At 47.6% G+C, this 12,609-nt stretch overlaps 1 protein-coding gene across 1 annotated transcript in view; it reads left to right on the top strand.

The window, feature by feature from the left end:
* The window catches only part of LOC139422342 (meteorin-like protein), a 76,403-nt gene that overhangs the window by 869 nt on the left and 62,925 nt on the right, over positions 1 to 12,609 (top strand). The gene's annotated exons all lie outside the window — the stretch shown is intronic.

Genomic DNA, 12,609 nt, shown 5'->3' with positions numbered 1-12,609 from the left:
CTTACAATATGGCTGCCAGCATCAATTTCTCTTTGCTGGTTTGATGGTGTTGAATTAGCTGGAGAAGGAATCACATTTTCATGAAGAGAGAAAATTGAATCAGGCACTAAGTTCATTAAATCAAGTACTACATTCTAATTTGATACTTTGTTCAGACTGTGGCTGAACTCTGGCCTTGATGAAAAAAAAGACAACTATGTTGATTTCATCACTTCTTAACACTTTTAAACACAGTTAGAGCAGATGGTCAATAGAGGAAGGGGAAGTTGAGGGACATCAGGGAAACGCAACTCGATGAAAACAAAAGCAAAGTGTGATTATGAATGGAGAGGCTATCACACTCACAACTGATCACAGAGAACAGCCAAACACAACAGGTCTCACACTCACAACTGATCAGAGAGAACAGCAGAACACAACAGGTCTCACACTCACAACTGATCAGGGAGAACAGCCGAACACAACAGGTCTCACACTCACAACTGATCAGAGAGAACAGCCGAACACAACAGGTCTCACACTCACAACTGATCAGAGAGAACAGCCGAACACAACAGGTCTCACACTCACAACTGATCAGAGAGAACAGCCGAACACAACAGGTCTCACACTCACAACTGATCAGAGAGAACAGCCGAACACAACAGGTCTCACACTCACAACTGATCAGGGAGAACAGCCGAACACAACAGGTCTCACACTCACAACTGATCAGAGAGAACAGCCGAACACAACAGGTCTCACACTCACAACTGATCAGAGAGAACAGCCGAACACAACAGGTCTCACACTCACAACTGATCAGAGAGAACAGCCGAACACAACAGGTCTCACACTCACAACTGATCAGAGAGAACAGCCGAACACAACAGGTCTCACACTCACAACTGATCAGAGAGAACAGCCGAACACAACAGGTCTCACACTCACAACTGATCAGAGAGAACAGCCGAACACAACAGGTCTCACACTCACAACTGATCAGAGAGAACAGCCGAACACAACAGGTCTCACACTCACAACTGATCAGAGAGAACAGCCTTACACAACAGGTCTCACACTCACAACTGATCAGAGAGAACAGCCGAACACAACAGGTCTCACACTCACAACTGATCAGAGAGAACAGCCGAACACAACAGGTCTCACACTCACAACTGATCAGAGAGAACAGCCGAACACAACAGGTCTCACACTCACAACTGATCAGAGAGAACAGCAGAACACAACAGGTCTCACACTCACAACTGATCAGAGAGAACAGCAGAACACAACAGGTCTCACACTCACAACTGATCAGAGAGAACAGCCGAACACAACAGGTCTCACACTCACAACTGATCAGAGAGAACAGCCGAACACAACAGGTCTCACACTCACAACTGATCAGAGAGAACAGCCGAACACAACGGGAATCACACTCACAACTGATCAGAGAGAACAGCCGAACACAACAGGTCTCACACTCACAACTGATCAGAGAGAACAGCCGAACACAACAGGTCTCACACTCACAACTGATCAGGGAGAACAGCCGAACACAACAGGTCTCACACTCACAACTGATCAGAGAGAACAGCCGAACACAACAGGTCTCACACTCACAACTGATCAGAGAGAACAGCCGAACACAACAGGTCTCACACTCACAACTGATCAGAGAGAACAGCCGAACACAACAGGTCTCACACTCACAACTGATCAGAGAGAACAGCCGAACACAACAGGTCTCACACTCACAACTGATCAGAGAGAACAGCCGAACACAACAGGTCTCACACTCACAACTGATCAGAGAGAACAGCCGAACACAACAGGTCTCACACTCACAACTGATCAGAGAGAACAGCCGAACACAACAGGTCTCACACTCACAACTGATCAGAGAGAACAGCCTTACACAACAGGTCTCACACTCACAACTGATCAGAGAGAACAGCCGAACAGGTCTCACACTCACAACTGATCAACAGGTCTCACACTCACAACTGATCAGAGAGAACAGCCGAACACAACAGGTCTCACACTCACAACTGATCAGAGAGAACAGCCGAACACAACAGGTCTCACACTCACAACTGATCAGAGAGAACAGCAGAACACAACAGGTCTCACACTCACAACTGATCAGAGAGAACAGCCGAACACAACAGGTCTCACACTCACAACTGATCAGAGAGAACAGCCGAACACAACAGGTCTCACACTCACAACTGATCAGAGAGAACAGCCGAACACAACAGGTCTCACACTCACAACTGATCAGAGAGAACAGCCGAACACAACGGGAAGAGAGAACAGCCGAACACAACAGGTCTCACACTCACAACTGATCAGAGAGAACAGCCGAACACAACAGGTCACACTCACAACTGATCAGAGAGAACAGCCGAACACAACAGGTCTCACACTCACAACTGATCAGAGAGAACAGCCGAACACAACAGGTCTCACACTCACAACTGATCAGGGAGAACAGCCGAACACAACAGGTCTCACACTCACAACTGATCAGAGAGAACAGCCGAACACAACAGGTCTCACACTCACAACTGATCAGAGAGAACAGCCGAACACAACAGGTCTCACACTCACAACTGATCAGAGAGAACAGCCGAACACAACAGGGCTCACACTCACAACTGATCAGGGAGAACAGCCGAACACAACAGGTCTCACACTCACAACTGATCAGAGAGAACAGCCGAACACAACAGGTCTCACACTCACAACTGATCAGAGAGAACAGCCGAACACAACAGGTCTCACACTCACAACTGATCAGAGAGAACAGCCGAACACAACAGGTCTCACACTCACAACTGATCAGAGAGAACAGCCGAACACAACAGGTCTCACACTCACAACTGATCAGAGAGAACAGCCGAACACAACAGGTCTCACACTCACAACTGATCAGAGAGAACAGCCGAACACAACAGGTCTCACACTCACAACTGATCAGAGAGAACAGCCGAACACAACAGGTCTCACACTCACAACTGATCAGAGAGAACAGCCGAACACAACAGGTCTCACACTCACAACTGATCAGAGAGAACAGCCGAACACAACAGGTCTCACACTCACAACTGATCAGAGAGAACAGCCGAACACAACAGGTCTCACACTCACAACTGATCAGAGAGAACAGCCGAACACAACAGGTCTCACACTCACAACTGATCAGAGAGAACAGCTGAACACAACAGGTCTCACACTCACAACTGATCAGAGAGAACAGCCGAACACAACAGGTCTCACACTCACAACTGATCAGAGAGAACAGCCGAACACAACAGGTCTCACACTCACAACTGATCAGAGAGAACAGCCGAACAAAACAGGTCTCACACTCACAACTGATCAGAGAGAACAGCCGAACACAACAGGTCTCACACTCACAACTGATCAGAGAGAACAGCAGAACACAACAGGTCTCACACTCACAACTGATCAGAGAGAACAGCCGAACACAACAGGTCTCACACTCACAACTGATCAGAGAGAACAGCCGAACACAACAGGTCTCACACTCACAACTGATCAGAGAGAACAGCCGAACACAACAGGTCTCACACTCACAACTGATCAGAGAGAACAGCCGAACACAACAGGTCTCACACTCACAACTGATCAGAGAGAACAGCCGAACACAACAGGTCTCACACTCACAACTGATCAGAGAGAACAGCCGAACACAACAGGTCTCACACTCACAACTGATCAGAGAGAACAGCCGAACACAACAGGTCTCACACTCACAACTGATCAGAGAGAACAGCCGAACACAACAGGTCTCACACTCACAACTGATCAGAGAGAACAGCCGAACACAACAGGTCTCACACTCACAACTGATCAGAGAGAACAGCCGAACACAACAGGTCTCACACTCACAACTGATCAGAGAGAACAGCCGAACACAACAGGTCTCACACTCACAACTGATCAGAGAGAACAGCCGAACACAACAGGTCTCACACTCACAACTGATCAGAGAGAACAGCCGAACACAACAGGTCTCACACTCACAACTGATCAGAGAGAACAGCCGAACACAACAGGTCTCACACTCACAACTGATCAGAGAGAACAGCCGAACACAACAGGTCTCACACTCACAACTGATCAGAGAGAACAGCCGAACACAACAGGTCTCACACTCACAACTGATCAGAGAGAACAGCCGAACACAACAGGTCTCACACTCACAACTGATCAGAGAGAACAGCCGAACACAACAGGTCTCACACTCACAACTGATCAGAGAGAACAGCCGAACACAACAGGTCTCACACTCACAACTGATCAGAGAGAACAGCCGAACACAACAGGTCTCACACTCACAACTGATCAGAGAGAACAGCCGAACACAACAGGTCTCACACTCACAACTGATCAGAGAGAACAGCCGAACACAACAGGTCTCACACTCACAACTGATCAGAGAGAACAGCCGAACACAACAGGTCTCACACTCACAACTGATCAGAGAGAACAGCCGAACACAACAGGTCTCACACTCACAACTGATCAGAGAGAACAGCTGAACACAACAGGTCTCACACTCACAACTGATCAGAGAGAACAGCCGAACACAACAGGTCTCACACTCACAACTGATCAGAGAGAACAGCCGAACACAACAGGTCTCACACTCACAACTGATCAGAGAGAACAGCCGAACAAAACAGGTCTCACACTCACAACTGATCAGAGAGAACAGCCGAACACAACAGGTCTCACACTCACAACTGATCAGAGAGAACAGCAGAACACAACAGGTCTCACACTCACAACTGATCAGAGAGAACAGCCGAACACAACAGGTCTCACACTCACAACTGATCAGAGAGAACAGCAGAACACAACAGGTCTCACACTCACAACTGATCAGAGAGAACAGCCGAACACAACAGGTCTCACACTCACAACTGATCAGAGAGAACAGCTGAACACAACAGGTCTCACACTCACAACTGATCAGAGAGAACAGCCGAACACAACAGGTCTCACACTCACAACTGATCAGAGAGAACAGCCGAACAAAACAGGTCTCACACTCACAACTGATCAGAGAGAACAGCCGAACAAAACAGGTCTCACACTCACAACTGATCAGAGAGAACAGCCGAACACAACAGGTCTCACACTCACAACTGATCAGGGAGAACAGCCGAACACAACAGGTCTCACACTCACAACTGATCAGAGAGAACAGCCGAACACAACAGGTCTCACACTCACAACTGATCAGAGAGAACAGCCGAACACAACAGGTCTCACACTCACAACTGATCAGAGAGAACAGCCGAACACAACAGGTCTCACACTCACAACTGATCAGAGAGAACAGCCGAACACAACAGGTCTCACACTCACAACTGATCAGAGAGAACAGCCGAACACAACAGGTCTCACACTCACAACTGATCAGAGAGAAGAGCCGAACACAACAGGTCTCACACTCACAACTGATCAGAGAGAACAGCCGAACACAACAGGTCTCACACTCACAACTGATCAGGGAGAACAGCCGAACACAACAGGGCTCACACTCACAACTGATCAGAGAGAACAGCCGAACACAACAGGGCTCACACTCACAACTGATCAGAGAGAACAGCCGAACACAACAGGTCTCACACTCACAACTGATCAGAGAGAACAGCCGAACACAACAGGTCTCACAGTCACAACTGATCAGAGAGAACAGCCGAACACAACAGGTCTCACAGTCACAACTGATCAGAGAGAACAGCCGAACACAACAGGTCTCACACTCACAACTGATCAGAGAGAACAGCCGAACACAACAGGTATCACACTCACAACTGATCAGAGAGAACAGCCGAACACAACAGGTCTCACACTCACAACTGATCAGAGAGAACAGCCGAACACAACAGGTCTCACACTCACAACTGATCAGGGAGAACAGCCGAACACAACAGGTCTCACACTCACAACTGATCAGAGAGAACAGCCGAACACAACAGGTCTCACACTCACAACTGATCAGAGAGAACAGCCGAACACAACAGGTCTCACACTCACAACTGATCAGGGAGAACAGCTGAACACAACAGGTCTCACACTCACAACTGATCAGAGAGAACAGCCGAACACAACGGGAATCACACTCACAACTGATCAGAGAGAACAGCCGAACACAACAGGTCTCACACTCACAACTGATCAGAGAGAACAGCCGAACACAACAGGTCTCACACTCACAACTGATCAGAGAGAACAGCCGAACACAACAGGTCTCACACTCACAACTGATCAGGGAGAACAGCCGAACACAACAGGTCTCACACTCACAACTGATCAGAGAGAACAGCCGAACACAACAGGTCTCACACTCACAACTGATCAGAGAGAACAGCCGAACACAACAGGTCTCACACTCACAACTGATCAGGGAGAACAGCTGAACACAACAGGTCTCACACTCACAACTGATCAGAGAGAACAGCCGAACACAACGGGAATCACACTCACAACTGATCAGAGAGAACAGCCGAACACAACAGGTCTCACACTCACAACTGATCAGAGAGAACAGCCGAACACAACAGGTCTCACACTCACAACTGATCAGAGAGAACAGCCGAACACAACAGGTCTCACACTCACAACTGATCAGAGAGAACAGCCGAACACAACAGGTCTCACACTCACAACTGATCAGAGAGAACAGCCGAACACAACAGGTCTCACACTCACAACTGATCAGAGAGAACAGCCGAACACAACAGGTCTCACACTCACAACTGATCAGAGAGAACAGCAGAACACAACAGGTCTCACACTCACAACTGATCAGAGAGAACAGCAGAACACAACAGGTCTCACACTCACAACTGATCAGAGAGAACAGCCTTACACAACAGGTCTCACACTCACAACTGATCAGAGAGAACAGCCGAACACAACAGGTCTCACACTCACAACTGATCAGAGAGAACAGCCGAACACAACAGGTCTCACACTCACAACTGATCAGAGAGAACAGCCTTACACAACAGGTCTCACACTCACAACTGATCAGAGAGAACAGCCGAACACAACAGGTCTCACACTCACAACTGATCAGAGAGAACAGCCTTACACAACAGGTCTCACACTCACAACTGATCAGAGAGAACAGCCGAACACAACGGGAATCACACTCACAACTGATCAGAGAGAACAGCCGAACACAACAGGTCTCACACTCACAACTGATCAGAGAGAACAGCCGAACACAACAGGTCTCACACTCACAACTGATCAGGGAGAACAGCTGAACACAACAGGTCTCACACTCACAACTGATCAGGGAGAACAGCCGAACACAACAGGTCTCACACTCACACCTGATCAGGGAGAACAGCCGAACACAACAGGTCTCACACTCACAACTGATCAGGGAGAACAGCCGAGCAAAACAGGCCTCACACTCACAACTGATCAGAGAGAACAGCAGAACACAACAGGTCTCACACTCACAACTGATCAGAGAGAACAGCCTTACACAACAGGTCTCACACTCACAACTGATCAGAGAGAACAGCCGAGCAAAACAGGTCTCACACTCACAACTGATCAGAGAGAATAGCCGAACACAACAGGTCTCACACTCACAATTGATCAGAGAGAACAGCCGAACAAAACAGGGCTCACACTCACAACTGATCAGAGAGAACAGCTGAATGTAAGAAAGTGAATGCAAGAAGATGTTGAAATCACCCTGATTGTGCAACTCTGTTCTGTTCTCCACTAGATAATATGTCTAGACTGCTGAGAGACAATATGACAGAAGAAATGGGCCCCGTTACTGGTGTTCTGGTTTGAATTGATTAACTGTGACTAACGGTGACTAACCGTGACTAGTGGTGATTAACCGCGATAAACGACGACTTACGGTGACTAACTGTGACTAACTGTGACTAATTGTGACTAATTGTGACTAACTGTGACTAACAGTGATTAACTGTGACTAACTGTGACTAACAGTGATTAACTGTGACTAACGGTGATTAACAGTGATTAACAGTGACTGATTGTGATTAACTGTGACTAACGGTGATTAACAGTGATTAACTGTGACTAACTGTGACTGATTGTGATTAACAGTGACTAACGGTGATTAACTGTGACTAATAGTGATTAACGGTGACTAACTGTGACTAACGGTGATTAACAGTGATTAACTGTGACTAACTGTGACTGATTGTGACTAACTGTGACTAATTGTGACTAACGGTGACTAACTGTGACTAAATCAAATCAAATCAAATCAAATCAAATTTTATTTGTCACATACACATGGTTAGCAGATGTTAATGCGAGTGTAGCGAAATGCTTGTGCTTCTAGTTCCGACAATGCAGTAATAACCAACAAGTAATCTAACTAACAATTCCAAAACTACTGTCTTGTACACAGTGTGAGGGGATAAAGAATATGTACATAAGGATATATGAATGAGTGATGGTACAGAGCAGCATAGGCAGATACAGTAGATTGTATCGAGTACAGTATATACATATGAGATGAGTATGTAAACAAAGTGGCATAGTTAAAGTGGCTAGTGATACATGTATTACATAAGGATACAGTCGATGATATAGAGTACAGTATATACGTATGCCTATGAGATGAATAATGTAGGGTAAGTAACATTATATAAGGTAGCATTGTTTAAAGTGGCTAGTGATATATTTACATCATTTCCCATCAATTCCCATTATTAAAGTGACTGGAGTTGAGTCAGTGTCAGTGTGTTGGCAGCAGCCACTCAATGTTAGTGGTGGCTGTTTAACAGTCTGATAGCCTTGAGATAGAAGCTGTTTTTCAGTCTCTCGGTCCCAGCTTTGATGCACCTGTACTGACCTCGCCTTCTGGATGATAGCGGGGTGAACAGGCAGTGGCTCGGGTGGTTGATGTCCTTGATGATCTTTATGGCCTTCCTGTGACATCGGGTGGTGTAGGTGTCCTGGAGGGCAGGTAGTTTGCCCCCGGTGATGCGTTGTGCAGACCTCACTACCCTCTGGAGAGCCTTACGGTTGAGGGCGGAGCAGTTGCCGTACCAGGCGGTGATACAGCCCGCCAGGATGCTCTCGATTGTGCATCTGTAGAAGTTTGTGAGTGCTTTTGGTGACAAGCCGAATTTCTTCAGCCTCCTGAGGTTGAAGAGGCGCTGCTGCGCCTTCTTCACAATGCTGTCTGTGTGAGTGGACCAATTCAGTTTGTCTGTGATGTGTATGCCGAGGAACTTAAAACTTGCTACCCTCTCCACTACTGTTCCATCGATGTGGATAGGGGGGTGTTCCCTCTGCTGTTTCCTGAAGTCCACAATCATCTCCTTAGTTTTGTTGACGTTGAGTGTGAGGTTATTTTCCTGACACCACACTCCGAGGGCCCTCACCTCCTCCCTGTAGGCCGTCTCGTCGTTGTTGGTAATCAAGCCTACCACTGTTGTGTCGTCCGCAAACTTGATGATTGAGTTGGAGGCGTGCGTGGCCACGCAGTCGTGGGTGAACAGGGAGTACAGGAGAGGGCTCAGAACGCACCCTTGTGGGGCCCCAGTGTTGAGGATCAGCGGGGAGGAGATGTTGTTGCCTACCCTCACCACCTGGGGGCGGCCCGTCAGGAAGTCCAGTACCCAGTTGCACAGGGCGGGGTCGAGACCCAGGGTCTCGAGCTTGATGACGAGCTTGGAGGGTACTATGGTGTTGAATGCCGAGCTGTAGTCAATGAACAGCATTCTCACATAGGTATTCCTCTTGTCCAGATGGGTTAGGGCAGTGTGCAGTGTGGTTGAGATTGCATCGTCTGTGGACCTATTTGGGCGGTAAGCAAATTGGAGTGGGTCTAGGGTGTCAGGTAGGGTGGAGGTGATATGGTCCTTGACTAGTCTCTCAAAGCACTTCATGATGACGGTAGTCGTTTAGCTCAGTTACCTTAGCTTTCTTGGGAACAGGAACAATGGTGGCCCTCTTGAAGCATGTGGGAACAGCAGACTGGTATAGGGATTGATTGAATATGTCCGTAAACACACCGGCCAGCTGGTCTGCGCATGCTCTGAGGGCGCGGCTGGGGAATCCGTCTGGGCCTGCAGCCTTGCGAGGGTTAACACGTTTAAATGTCTTACTCACCTCGGCTGCAGTGAAGGAGAGACCGCAAGTTTTCGTTGCAGGCCGTGTCAGTGGCACTGTATTGTCCTCAAAGCGGGCAAAAAAGTTATTTAGTCTGCCTGGGAGCAGGACATCCTGGTCCGTGACTGGGCTGGATTTCTTCCTGTAGTCCGTGATTGACTGTAGACCCTGCCACATGCCTCTTGTGTCTGAGCCGTTGAATTGAGATTCTACTTTGTCTCTGTACTGACGCTTAGCTTGTTTGATAGCCTTGCGGAGGGAATAGCTGCACTGTTTGTATTCGGTCATGTTACCAGACACCTTGCCCTGATTAAAAGCAGTGGTTCGCGCTTTCAGTTTCACACGAATGCTGCCATCAATCCACGGTTTCTGGTTAGGGAATGTTTTAATCGTTGCTATGGGAACGACATCTTCAACGCACGTTCTAATGAACTCGCACACCGAATCAGCGTATTCGTCAATGTTGTTGTCTGACGCAATACGAAACATGTCCCAGTCCACGTGATGGAAGCAGTCTTGGAGTGTGGAGTCAGCTTGGTCGGACCAGCGTTGGACAGACCTCAGCGTGGGAGCCTCTTGTTTTAGTTTCTGTCTGTAGGCAGGGATCAACAAAATGGAGTCGTGGTCAGCTTTTCCGAAAGGGGGGCGGGGCAGGGCCTTATATGCGTCGCGGAAGTTAGAGTAACAATGATCCAAGGTCTTTCCACCCCTGGTTGCGCAATCGATATGCTGATAAAATTTGGGGAGTCTTGTTTTCAGATTAGCCTTGTTAAAATCCCCAGCTACAATGAATGCAGCCTCCGGATAAATGGTTTCCAGTTTGCAAAGAGTCAAATAAAGTTCATTCAGAGCCATCGATGTGTCTGCTTGGGGGGGGATATATACGGCTGTGATTATAATCGAAGAGAATTCTCTTGGTAGATAATGCGGTCTACATTTGATTGTGAGGAATTCTAAATCAGGTGAACAGAAGGATTTGAGTTCCTGTATGTTTCTTTCATCACACCATGTCACGTTAGTCATAAGGCATACGCCCCCGCCCCTCTTTTTACCAGAAAGATGTTTTTTCCTGTCTGCGCGATGCGTGGAGAAACCTGTTGGCTGCACCGCTTCGGATAGCGTCTCTCCAGTAAGCCACGTTTCCGTGAAGCAAAGAACGTTACAGTCTCTGATGTCCCTCTGGAATGCTACCCTTGCTCAGATTTCATCAACCTTGTTGTCAAGAGACTGGACATTGGCAAGAAGAATGCTAGGGAATGGTGCACGATGTGCCCGTCTCCGGAGTCTGACCAGAAGACCGCCTCGTTTCCCTCTTTTTCGGAGTCGTTTTTTTGGGTCGCTGCATGGGATCCACTCCGTTGTCCTGTTTGTAAGGCAGAGCACAGGATCCGCGTCGCGAAAAGCGTATTCTTAGTCGTACTGATGGTGAGTTGACGCTGATCTTATATTCAGTAGTTCTTCTCGACTGTATGTGATGAAACCTAAGATGACCTGGGGTACTAATGTAAGAAATAACACGTAAAAAAACAAAAAACTGCATAGTTTCCTAGGAACGCGAAGCGAGGCGGCCATCTCTGTCGGCGCCGGAAGTAACGGTGATTAACTGTGACTAACTGTGACTAACTGTGACTAATTGTGATTGACGGTGACTAACTGTGACTAACGGTGATTAACTGTGACTAACTGTGACTGATTGTGACTAACTGTGACTAACTGTGACTAACGGTGACTAACTGTGACTAACGGTGATTAACTGTGACTAACTGTGACTAATCGTGACTAACGGTGATTAACTGTGACTAAGTGTTTTATGGAATCATTCTCATTATGTAGACTTACTATATGAATTTCTATGTTCTTGTCATCACTCTGTGAGTCTCTAAAAACCTGTAGTGCAGAAGTCTATGACAGTCTCCCCTCAGACCCCCTGTGTGTTGACTGACTGAAAGCAGCAGGTGTCTCTAAACACCATATAGTACAGAAGTCTATGACAGTCTCCCCTCAGACCCTGGTTACTACACCGTGTAGTACAGAAGTCTATGACAGTCTCCCCTCAGACCCTGGTTACTACACCGTTGAGTACAGAAGTCTATGACAGTCTCCGTTCAGACCCTGGTTACTACACCGTGTAGTACAGAAGTCTATGACAGTCTCCGTTCAGACCCTGGTTACTACACCGTGTAGTACAGAAGTCTATGACAGTCTCCCCTCAGACCCTGGTTACTACACCGTGTAGTACAGAAGTCTATGACAGTCTCCGTTCAGACCCTGGTTACTACACCGTGTAGTACAGAAGTCTATGACAGTCTCCATTCAGACCCTGGTTACTACACCGTGTAGTACAGAAGTCTATGACAGTCTCCCCTCAGACCCTGGTTACTACACTGTGTAGTACAGAAGTCTATGACAGTCTCCCCTCAGACCCTGGTTGCTACACCGTGTAGTACAGAAGTCTATGAC

The sequence above is a fragment of the Oncorhynchus clarkii genome, chromosome 12 (genome assembly GCF_045791955.1).
Source record: "Oncorhynchus clarkii lewisi isolate Uvic-CL-2024 chromosome 12, UVic_Ocla_1.0, whole genome shotgun sequence".
In the NCBI taxonomy this organism is placed as follows: Eukaryota; Metazoa; Chordata; class Actinopteri; order Salmoniformes; family Salmonidae; genus Oncorhynchus; species Oncorhynchus clarkii.
The sequence above is the reverse complement of the archived record's forward strand: the minus strand, read 5'-3'. Positions and strand labels throughout refer to the sequence as shown.